Consider the following 12,642-nt stretch of genomic DNA (forward strand, 5'->3'; position numbering starts at 1 on the left):
GCGATAAATTTATTGTTGATGAATAAAATTATTGTCTCTATTTGACTTGTGTTGTTTGAAGACTTGGAAAGTGTGAATCTCAGGCATGAAAAATATGTGTATATGCGGAATGCAACTTACTGTTGATAAGACTATTAATGACTTTAATTGATATGTGGTGATGTTGATGTTTATGATGATTATGTGAATACAAAATGAGGTTGTTATTGTTGTTGATAACGTCATTGAAATGAGGTGATGTTTATGTTGAGAATGACATTGAAATGGAATGTTGATGATGTTGGGAATGCATTGACATGTGCATGTTGTGTATGTTCATGGGGGGTGCATTGACCTTGCCGGATGTCCCTTGTGTGGGAAACTAGAGTGGTTAAAGAATTTAAGCATTTCTAAGGGGATGCTTAGGCGCTTTAATTCATCCATGGTCAAGTACTTGAGACGCCCATGTTTCATACGTTGGATGTTGTGTATGTTCGTGGGGGGGTGCATTGACCTTGTCGGATGTCCCTGGTGGGGGAAATAGAGTGGTTAAAGAATTTAAGCATTTATGAGTGGATGCTTAGGCGCTTTAATTCATCCATGTTCATGTACTTGAGACTCCTACATCCATACGTCGTATGTTGTGTATGATTATGGGGGGGTGCATTGACCTTGTTGGATGTCCCTGGTAGGGGAAATAGAGTGGTTAAAGAATTTAAGCATTTCGGAGGGGATGCTTAGGCACTTTAATTCATTCATGGTCATGTACTTGAGACTCCCATGTTTCATGCCTCATATGACACAGGAAATAATATAAACTTTTCCAATAAGTACTTATAGTTCCTTATGCGGAGGAATACTTGTACTAGGGGGTGTGTCACTCGGTTTGGAACTCCCTTAAGACTCAGGCTGATCATTGTGGGGGAGGGGGAGTTGCCTTGCACGACAGGGTGGCCTCGACACTTACTACATAGTTTTCCCAAGTGAGAGTGTCATGCGGACACACTTAGGCTATTTCCTTGGTATTGGTTGATGGTACGTACTACATTGCATCTGGGAGTTGAGGTTAGGTGCATGCATCATTTTGTGCAGCATTGATTGAATCCATGGATGGATGATGAGTAATTGTTGAATAACGAATGTTGTGTAAGCTCATAATGTTTGTCTATGTTTCTTGCTAACTGTGGTTATTTGGATTGAATATTGGTTCTTTTTATAATGAACTCGCCCTTGCAATTTTGTATTGTGTGGTTGATACCTGTGATGATCGCGAACCTATGTTCGTGGGAGCAGAATGACAGCAGCACGGTGCAGGGAGTAAGATTCTGGTGAGGAGCCATTGAGCCGACGTGATGATGTTGGCATTATTTTGGGAGAGAGAGTTGTGTTTTCTAATCAACTTCGTAGCGACCGACACATTTAGTCCCTAAATCATTAAATTTGGTCGCTAAAAGTGTTAGCCACTGAAATAGCGACCGAAATAATCACGTCGCAAAAACCCTAGTCGATAAGTCCTTAGTAACCGAATGTCTATTCGGTTACAAAAAAATAAACTTGGTCCCTGCGTATTAGGTTGCTATTCCCTTTGAGACCAATTCAGCAACTGAAACAATTAGTCACTAATTTGGTTGCTAATAAATAATTAAATTTTAAATATAAAATAAATTAAAAATAATATTAAGTCTCTATTTTGGTCACTATCAAATAATTAATTTTAAATATAAAAATAAATTAAAGTGGTGCTCGGTAGCTATTACAGTCACTAGTAAATAATTAATTTTAAAAATTACTTTCGGTCGCTAATTTCCTGACTAGGTTTATAATAAAATACATAAAAATATAATTCGATCACTAGTAAATAATTAATTTCAGATTAAAAATGCATTTCGGTGCTAATTCGATCGCTATTTAATTTTTAAATATAGTTATTAAAAAATACAATTCGGTCGCAAATTTGGTCGCTAAACGAAAATATGTTGTATGTTTTGTTTTTCCATTTGTTACATTTTGACTTGCTTAAAAATTATCGACTGTAAATATAAATTTTACTTAAATTGTATGATCAAACTTATAAATAAAAGTGAACATTCATAATGAGTAAATATATCTAATAACAAAGTTCTATTTTAAAGATTGATAAAGTGCAAATTCAAAGTTTTCAAAGTTTAATAAAATGCAATGTAAAAGTTTAATAAAGTTCAAATTCATAACTAACATGGCATAATCAAACTAAAATAAACAATAACCAAGAGTCAATGATCCTTTCACATGTCATGAGGACGATCAACCTGAGCATCATTAACATGGTGCTCAGTTCCATCTGCTATGGTAGTCAATGGACTAGGAGCTGACATGATAGACTGAATATGCAAGTGTTGTAGTATACGCTACATTTGTTCATTTTGTTGACGAATTTGCTCGTTTTGTTCTTGCATCTGTTGTCACATCTCTTAACTTTGGTGACCATGATTCTCCATTAGCTTCAACATCTTTTCCTCAAGTGTCTTCTCCTTATTTGCCTTTGCCAAAAGCTTAACATTCAATTTATTAATTGTCTCGAGCATTTTCTTTATTTGGTCTTCCACAGGAGCAATAGAAGTAGATGGAGCTGATTTTGTGCAACTAAACCTTTTGCTCAAAGTACCTAGCCCGTACATGTTCGCCTTGTAATTTGGACCTCCAACAACATTCAAATATATTTCATTATCATTAACAGAAGTATGAGTGTTAGGGGAATCCTGTGTAGATGTGTCTTCCTCTATCGAATGTTGTAAGATTTCATCTCGACGATGTTGATATTTCTCCTTCAATATAAAGTGAGGTATAAAGATAAATCGTTAAATGTGTAGACATATAAGGATTAATATTCAAGAAAATCACCACTAATACAGGAAAAAAATGACTTTAATAACTATAGTAGGCTTCAAAGTTTATACTAGCCAATCACAAACATTTAACACTAGTGAAAGAAAAGAAAATCAAGATGTGTAAATAAATTCAAGAGATATTAACCAAAGGTAAGAGTTCATTTATTATACAAACCACTATATATCAAATAAAGTGATAGGATTAGAAAAAACAACTTACAGCAAATTCGCGGGACTTATCATTGACCCATTCTCCTGACTTCAATTTCTTAGTTTTCTCCATCACCTCCCAAGTAGTTGGTGGCCTTTGAAACTCCTTTGACTACATAAATTTAAAAAGTTAAAATTGTAAAACATTTAATTAATTACATTGAATTGAAAATCAATAAGGTATATATATAAAGTGATATTGCCAACTTTTCAAAGTGAGTTGTAGTAGATATGGAACCACCACAGTATGTTAAGGCTCATCTATCAATAGATTGATTCACCTTGGCAATGGAGCTCTTGTTTAGGAAATCTATAGAACCCCAATGTTTGTCCAAGGCTGCTCGAACATTGGTTGTTATCCATTTTTCTTTATCTTGACCATTTCTGATCTTGTTCATTGCACTTTTCAAAATGCGTGAACCTTTTGTCTCAAAAACAGCTCTAATGGCTCGCTCTTCTTCTGGGTGCCACCTATAGTCTTTCTGCATAAAATAGGAAACAAGAACTAAATTAGAAATGATACAAGAAACAATCCATTTTAAATTAAACCATAATTCAAATTACCTTAAACTCTCCAAACCACCTATCGCAAAGGTCAACTGATACCTTCAACCAATTTGTTGTTGGTTCATCAAATTTTTCCCTAATGATATTTGATATGATATTAGAACACCCATATGTTGGTTGAAACATATGTACAAAGACATTGTCAATAGTGGTCATTTAAAAACATTTTAAGAAAAATTAATAGTTAAATAAAATGCACTTACTCTCCTTTATATGCACGAATAAAAGGCCTCTGATCAACAATATGTTCAAAATTTGGATCTGGTGGGTACTCAGGTGTAAGAGAATCATCTGGTGCTGAAGGTGAAGCATCTCTAATAGGGGTAGTGGGAATTGACTCCCTTACAAAGGTCGGATTTGGTTGGTCTCGAGCTGTAGGAAGTGTATTTGGAGTCGGTGCAATGACATGAATCATCGACTCTAAGGTTGATATGTGAATGGAGGAGGTGGAAGGGTTAGTGGTAATTGGAGCTCCCAAAATAAGACCACGTCTTCTACCACGATTAAATGTTCTATGACCACCACCTCTATCTCTGTTTGCCATCTGCATGTTTGATTTTGTTACAAGTACCACAAGCAATACAATTTAGTAAACAAATAAATCCAACTTGTTAATGAAAACTCACATAAAAATGTTTTGCCTTTTTGGTCCACTTATTTATTTTTATTTAATATACACACTTTTTAGTGTATTTTTTTCCTTTCTCAAAGTCTAATTTAATTTTATTTCCAATATTTTACTCATAGAATTGAGATTGAGGAGACAACTGTGAGTGGCTCCTTCAATATGTTGTTTTTGGGCCATAACATAGCTTTGGGATACAAAAATCATACTAATATTCTTATGAGGTACCTTGGCAGTTTAATATAATCATTTGTCTTGGATTCAGTTATGTCTATTGAGATTTATAAATAATATTCTTCAGCAAAAGATTAACCCCTATACTTCAAGTTCATACACTAATTTCCTAGTTTTAAGCTGGTAGTTTATCCATTGCTTGATTTTTAAGGAAATATCACCACTAAAGATGCAAACTTAGTATATGTTAGGGCAATGTATTCCATAATTCAATATGATCTAAATTCAACCCATAGTTTATAGGTCACTAGTCACCACTTTGTTATCCAAACCAACCAACAAAGTGATACAACTGCTAGAATTCAACTACTGAATTGAGTATAAACCAGACAAAAATTAATTAAAGTTTTGGATGCCTTGTCAAGACCAATGCATGCAGCTAAATGTCCACAATATAGGAGGTCATGCTGGAGTGGCCAAAACTCATGCTAGAATCGTAGCATAATTTCATTGGAAAAGGATTAGGAAAGATGTTCTGCAATTTGTAAGCAAATGTTTCACATACTAGCAAGCTAAAATTAGTAACATAAAAGCACTAATTTCAACCTTTTTCCATTATCCAATTACATTTAGGAGGACATAGAGGCATGTATTTTTAACTGGCTTACAACTATCTGTCTATCACTAGGATGCACCGTCCTATTAGTATTTATCGATCATTTGTCTAAGGCCACTTAGCAGCCATGATAGCTAACTATTCTAGCTTGCCAATTGCAGAACAATCATTCACAATAGGCAGTTTATTGAATCATTTTCTTTCTGGTTGTGGCTTATTGAACAATAAAGATGTTGTTATGTTTTTACTTATCATACAGCTATCTAATAGTTTTAAAGATAAACAATGTTTTCAGAGGGTTAATTGAAAAGAAAACAGAGTTTTGTATATGTAATGCAAATTTTGAATGAAGTACATGGGGAGGTGGTAATCTAGATTTACCCTTCTTGCAATAAACAATGTTGTTTTGATTGAATCTCTCTCTGTCTATTTACTTCATAAAACAAAAAATTGCAAATTATATTTTTCCTGACATCCACACACATGACCCCTGGAAAAGTGATATATACCATTTCTTAACTTTAGAGTGTCAGTGAACATAAGGTGAGAACTAACATGACACTCTTAATATAAATTAAGAAGGTTCGTTGAAGAAAGGGTTTGCAAAGACATTGATAAAAAGAGGTGTTCTCATTAGTAGATAATGATATGCAATCTAAAGGTCTTTGAAATATGACATTTGGATATATTTTAAAAATGCTTCCAATTAATGCCACTGTCATCTCTTGATAAGTTTGCTATGGAAGTTTTCAAGGTTTTTTATTTATTATTTTCTTCTCCTATGAGTGCTTATGGAGAAGTTTATGCAAACAAACCCATGTTATATATCACTACACAGGGGAAGAAGAGAAAGAAAACTCAGTTACAATAAATTATCACATATTTCCAAAATCAACAGTTCTAAATCTACCAAGCAACACAATTACTGAATGAAGAATGTACCAAATGTTTTCTTATGGTTATTAGACATCTACTTTTTCTTTTTCATCTAATGTGTTCAAAGGATATAGCAAGACTATTCCAACGTACCTGAGAAGGTGTGACCTTTATACCCAAGAAGGTGTGACCTTTCAGAAAATCAAGCATATGTGTTAATGAAGACCCAATAAGATGCAGCACATTCACTAAAAGCCCAAATTAACTTTAATTTAAGTCTTAATTACAAAAAAAATAGGTTTCCTATATTTTTCCTATTTCACTAAATTGGTCTCCCAGTTTTTTTAACACTAACCGTCCACTTGTTCAATTTTAAACATTGAGCTAGAAAGTTGACCAACGTTTTCTTACAAAATAAAAACTTTAAAAAAGTTTGAAGAAGGACTAGAATCATAGTCTTTGAAGGATGAAACACACTCATTTACACTACACCCAAATACTCATTTGAATATTTGGTGCAAAATATAATATTAATATAAGTTTTATGCGAAAATAGTTTAAAATTCAAAGTTTATTCTTTTTTAATTTATTATATTTTTATACTCTTATATATTATCTTTAAAATATAATATATAAGATTGAATTTTATTTTCACATAAATTAGAATATGTATACTTATATAAGCTTTATTTTATATTATATTTTAAATTATAATATATAAGACTATAAAAATATAATAAATTAAAAAGAATAAATTTTGAATTTTGAACTATTTTCGCATAAAACTTATATTAATATTATATTTTGTACCAAACATTCAAATGAGTATTTGGGTGTAGTGTAAATGAGTGTGTTTCATCCTTCAAAGACTATGATTCTAGTCCTTCTTCAAACTTTTTTAAAGTTTTTATTTTGTAAGAAAACGTTGGTCAACTTTCTAGCTCAATGTTTAAAATTGAACAAGTGGACGGTTAGTGTTAAAAAAACTGGGAGACCAATTTAGTGAAATAGGAAAAATATAGGAAACCTATTTTTTTTGTAATTAAGACTTAAATTAAAGTTAATTTGGGCTTTTAGTGAATGTGCTGCATCTTATTGGGTCTTCATTAATGCATTAAATTTCACTTACACCATATTAAACTTTAACAAATCATTAGTACTACACTTATACTTAGTATTTTAAAATACTTAATTTCACAAAATTTGATTATTACATATTTTCAAAGTATAAAGGATATATATTTATTAAATTTTTAAATAATTATATAAAATAAAAAATTATTTTGTATAAAATACAAATTAAAAGACTAATGATAACCATGATTTATTTATCTTAATCAAATAATGTAAATATTGGTTTTTTAATTTTATTATAAATCCTCAAAATATAATTAAAAATATTATATAATTATTATGATTTACAAAATAATAAAAATATTGATTTGTTAATTTCAAAATATTACTAATATATTAATTTAATACTTTTCAAGTATAAAAAGTATTTAAGAATATTATATATTGATTATGATTTAAAATAAACTAAAAATTTAGCTTCTTAATTTTTCTAGAAATTAAATTCGGTCTCTAGCCTCCAAATAATTTTGTCCAACAGCTACTGAATCATATTCGGTTGTTAACTTCAAGTCCATTTCGGTTTCTAAGTCCGTCGCTAAAATGCTTTTGAATTTATGCACGTATTGTGACCGAAGTAGCGACCGAGTTTTCAATGACGCTTCATTTCAGTCGTGAATACGGTCATTGACACAAGTCAGCTGCCAACTATAAATTTGTTCGCAAATGCGGTCACAATTAGCAACAAAAAAGTGTTCGGTTGCTAATGTTAGTCGCTAATGTCACTAAACTGCATTTTTCTAGTAGTGTCCTATTACCAACTACTTAATCATTAGTTTGATAAAAATGAGGGGGTTTTTTTTTCCCTAAATGGAGCAATGAAGGTAATTAGCTACCAAGGAAGATGGATAAGAGTCTTAGATTTAGGGGTTGCTTAGGTGTTACCTTTTTTATTCCCTTATATGAAGAAAATTCAATGTTCAAATCATGGCTCGTGCAAGGAGCAATTAGCTACCAAGGAAGATGGATAAGAGTCTTTTTTTTTTTTTTCTAAAACTAATTTACATTTCAATCATGTCTATCATCCTGCCAAAAAAAAAAATCATGTCTATCACACAACTGAACCTTATGAATGAAAGGTTAATTATGTTTTTCATTCCTGAATTTTTTAAAAATCTTCACTTTTAGATCCTGAATAAAAAAAATTGATCGATTTTAGTTTTATGTTTCGATCCATTAACATTTTTTACGCCTCCTGTAAGTATTGTCATTAACTGATGATATGACAATAGTTGTGAGTAGTTATGAGTGCGAGCGACTTTGTTAAAATTTTGTTGTGATTCATTTTCTGGCGCTTAAATTGCCTAACGGGGGATTTGACCCTCATAGAATGAACAAAAACATTAACTCTTGTTTGAGAAAGTATCAGCAAGTCTATTAGATCTGAAATACTAAATCAAATTTGACTCAAGTCTTCATGGACAGTCACTACAAAGAAGAAACAAGTCTTCATCTATAGCAGCATCACACCATAGATGATCTTTGACCAACGATGTTGTATCAGAAAGATCAAATGGCCATATCTCTTTGGTTCAATAGATTCATTGACCGAAGCAATTCCAACGACACGATGGTGGATGAAGAATCCTCAGGCCTTTGAGTGTCACTGTCAAGATTTGAATCCTTGAACACTGTCATTGAGATCTGAATCCTTGGACGTTATCGTCTAGATCTGAAATACCCAAATCATATTTGAAGATCTATAATTTTAGAAGAATCTGCAAATGCGTAGCAGTGGATGAGGGGACGTGGTTTCTTCTCCTTGTGCGCCGGCAACTCCTTGCATAGCCACACCACTCTCGCCCTCCACCCACTCTCTCTTCTTCGAAATCCCTCCCGCACATATTCAACTGTGAGTCGCAACGTCGAATGGTGCAGGTGGTCTCATCAGCGATGGCTCATCTAGGTTTGGGTTTCGAGGTCCAAAATATCTCAGATATGAGTTTTGGGTTTCTGTAAACATGATTTTATTGATTTGTTGAAGCTGAATATTGTTGCATAAAGAACGTGGAAGTTGAATATGTGTTTCAATTTTTTTTATTTGCCCTATGGATTCTGATTTGTGCTAGCTAATACGTGTTGTAAATTTTAAAAAAATGTTGTAAAATATAATTATATAATAATAAATTTAATGCTATATCATCACCTAACTAATATTATTGTCTAATATTTGAACCTATAGTACGAGTATCGCCAATTCTGGAAAATATCATTTGTGCTAACAATCATCTATTTTAAAAAGTATCTTTTGAATTTCAAATTTTAAATCTTTATACATTATATCAATTTTTTTTCTCCAAAAAAATTTTAAATTTTGATGCACCAAGTCGAGTAATTAAATAAAGAAATAATGTATTTTGATTTAAATAATCTATTTTTATAATTTCTTCTATAGATTCAAAAGTCTTACCTCTTAATTAATTTATTTTTGTTTAATAAATAAAATGATTAATTTTATTAATGAAAATGTTTTCTCTTTATACTTTCACTACTAAAAAAAGAGGTTGTTACAACGCATGCTTAAAGTCGATTATAGAAAAATCGTCGTTGTATTTGATGTGGTGATAATTTTATAAATACTGGATACATTTCAAAGATGATTTCTTGTTATCTTCAATTTTAACCTCTCATCTTCATTAGTAAAGCTCACGTCCTGGTTGTCATTGCGAAAGAAAGTTCCTTTTTCACTAAGTGAGTTTTGTTTCCCTCTCACCTGTATTTGATGTTTCCGTAGGGTTGGTAAGGTTGGTGTTCGGTGAGCCATATATAAGTTTCACTTGCTTCGTGTCACTCTGCTCACTCTGACACCATCTATTTGCACCCGTCTCACTCCGTCTGCTCACTCCGCCTCTGGCAACGCCACAATTGTCGCCCTGTCACCGTTGAAGCAGCCGTCTTTGTCATGGGGTCATGAGGGCATATTGTTGTGTTGCATTGGTACGCGCCACCTCGTTTCCATTTAATTTGTTTTCCATGGTGGCCTATATTTCTGCTTTTGGTTTTGACCTTATATTAGTTCATGTGTTTGTTGTTGCTTTGTTGGCATGCGTTCTTAGATTTGGAATAAGCTTAAGTCTGATTGTGGGTATTTGTTGATTGCTTGTTGTCTATGTAGTTATGATTATATGATATATAGGGCAAAAAGATAGAGATACATGTAGGAGAATTATAGACTAGTTAAAACAGGTCAAATTAAACAATGAATGTAAGATATATGTATGAAAGAATGTATTCGTACAAAAAGGCAAACAAAAGCAAAGTGAGTGTAACCCACTATCTAACAATGTTTGGTGGAGTACTTAAGTTAGTTAAGTAGCTTTGTTCTAACTTCTACCCCCTTGACTTCAAGGGAGATTTTCCCAATTGCTCAAGTGCTTATCAATATACTTCAATCATAACATTATAAATACAAAAAGGAGCAATATTTGGACTCCTGCATTTCTTTTTTATTAACTTGAAGAGTAGTCTCAAACTTTCAAATTGAAATGTGATGCCCAGTTAGATACAAGAGGTAGAGAGATAACAACAAATCACAATGAAACATCCTCCTCCTTCAACAACTATACACAATTAACAATAATATGTAACTGGCCACATTTAAAAAACAATTAATCGAGCATCTAAATAAAACTTGAAAATAGGTGCCTTATGTCATCCAGTATGGTAGAGTTGTTGCTGTAGAAGCAAAGCTTCATGGTGATTCAAAGGTGTTTTGATAATAACAATCATGATAACAAAAGATGATGACAAAGGTGATGACAAAAAGCTCAAAGATCAATCAAGAACAATTCAAGAGTTCAAGATAAGAATCAAGAAGAATTCAAGATTCAAGAAGAAAGTCTAGAGACAAGAATCAAGATTCAAGGTTCAAGATCTCAAGAATCAAGATCAAGACTCAAGATTCAAGAATGAAGAGAAGACTCAATCAAGATAAGTATTAAAAAGTTTTGAATAGCACATGAGTTTTTGACAAAACCTTTTACCAAAGAGTTTTTACTCTCTGGTAATCGATTACCATATTGTTGTAATCAATTACCAGTAGCAAAATGAGTTTGAAAAAGTTTTCAAACTGAATTTACAACGTTCCAATTATTTTCAAAAGGCTGTAATCGATTACAATGTTTTGGTAATCAATTACCAGTGCCCTTGAACGTTGAAATTCAAATTCAAATGTGAAGAGTCACATCCTTTCACTTAAAAGCCTTGTGTAATCGATTACACTAATTTGGTAATCGATTACCAGTGACTGTTTCTGATAAATCAAAAGATGTAACTCTTCAAAAAGGTTTTTGACTTTTTCAAATTGGTTTTAAGTTTTTCTAAAAGTTATAACTCTTATGAATGGATGTCTTGACTAGACATGAAGAGTCTATAAAAGCAAGGCTTTGTTTTGCATTTCAAGATTCTTGAACACTTATTCATACAATCCTTTACAAGCCTTGAATCTCTTTGAACTTCTTCTTCTTCTTTGTACCAAAAGCTTTCTGAAGTTTTCTGGTTTTCCAAACCTTGAAAACTTGTGCTATTCATCTTTTCATTCTCTTCTCCCTTTGCCAAAAAGAATTCGCCAAGGACTAACCGCTTGGATTCATTTTGTGTCTCTCTTCTCCCTTTTCCAAAAGAACAAAGGACTAACCGTCTGAATTCTTTTGTGTCTCCCTTCTCCCTTGTCAAAGAATTCAAAACGACACAGTCTGAGAATTCTTTTGATTCTTCCCATTCCCTAATACAAAAGTGTTCAAAGGACTAACCGCCTGAGAATTCTTTTGTATCCCCATTCACAAAGTATCAAAGGTTTAACAGCCTGAGATCTTTGTTTCAACACATTGGAGGGTACATCCTTTGTGGTACAAGTAGAGGGTACATCTACTTGGGTTTGACAAAGAACAAGAGAGGGTACATCTCTTGTGGATCAGTTCTAGTGGAGGGTACATCCACTAGGTTCAAAGAGAACAAGGGAGGGTACATCCCTTGTGGATCTTTGCTTGTAAAAGGATTTTTACAAGGTTGAAAGAAATCTCAAGGACCGCAGGTCGCTTGGGGACTAGATATAGGCACGGGTTGTTGCCGAACCAGTATAAAAATTCTTGTATGTTTGTTTCCTTCTTCCCTACTCTTTTACTTTCCGTTGTGCATTTAATTTCCGCTTTTACTTTCTGTTAAGTTTTCTCTTCTACTCCTCATTCTCTTAACAATTTAGTAAAAGCCTTAAAAGAGTAATTTTTTAATTAGTAAAAGTTTATGAATAATTAATTCAACCCCCCCTTCTTAATTATTCTGAGGCCACTCGATCCAACAGTTGCCTTGCACATTCAAGAAAGATTGATTCCCGAGTTGTGATCTGTCCTTGGTTTCCTGCTAGTATTTATCCTTTTGAGAAGAAATTCTACCATTGTTGTTGGCAGTATCAAGCTTGTCTTCAAGTTCCCTAATTTTTGTTTTGAGAGTCATCATGTTTTTTGGGCATCATGAGTTGATGCACTCATTCTATTATTTTCATCTATAGTTCCATCCTGTATTTTCTTGGCCTTGAGAAGACCCTGTTTTCAAGTGCTGATTTTCCACAACGTTGACTACTAAGACGGTTGAAATCGAGA

This window comes from Glycine max, chromosome 16, assembly GCF_000004515.6.
Source record: "Glycine max cultivar Williams 82 chromosome 16, Glycine_max_v4.0, whole genome shotgun sequence".
In the NCBI taxonomy this organism is placed as follows: Eukaryota; Viridiplantae; Streptophyta; class Magnoliopsida; order Fabales; family Fabaceae; genus Glycine; species Glycine max.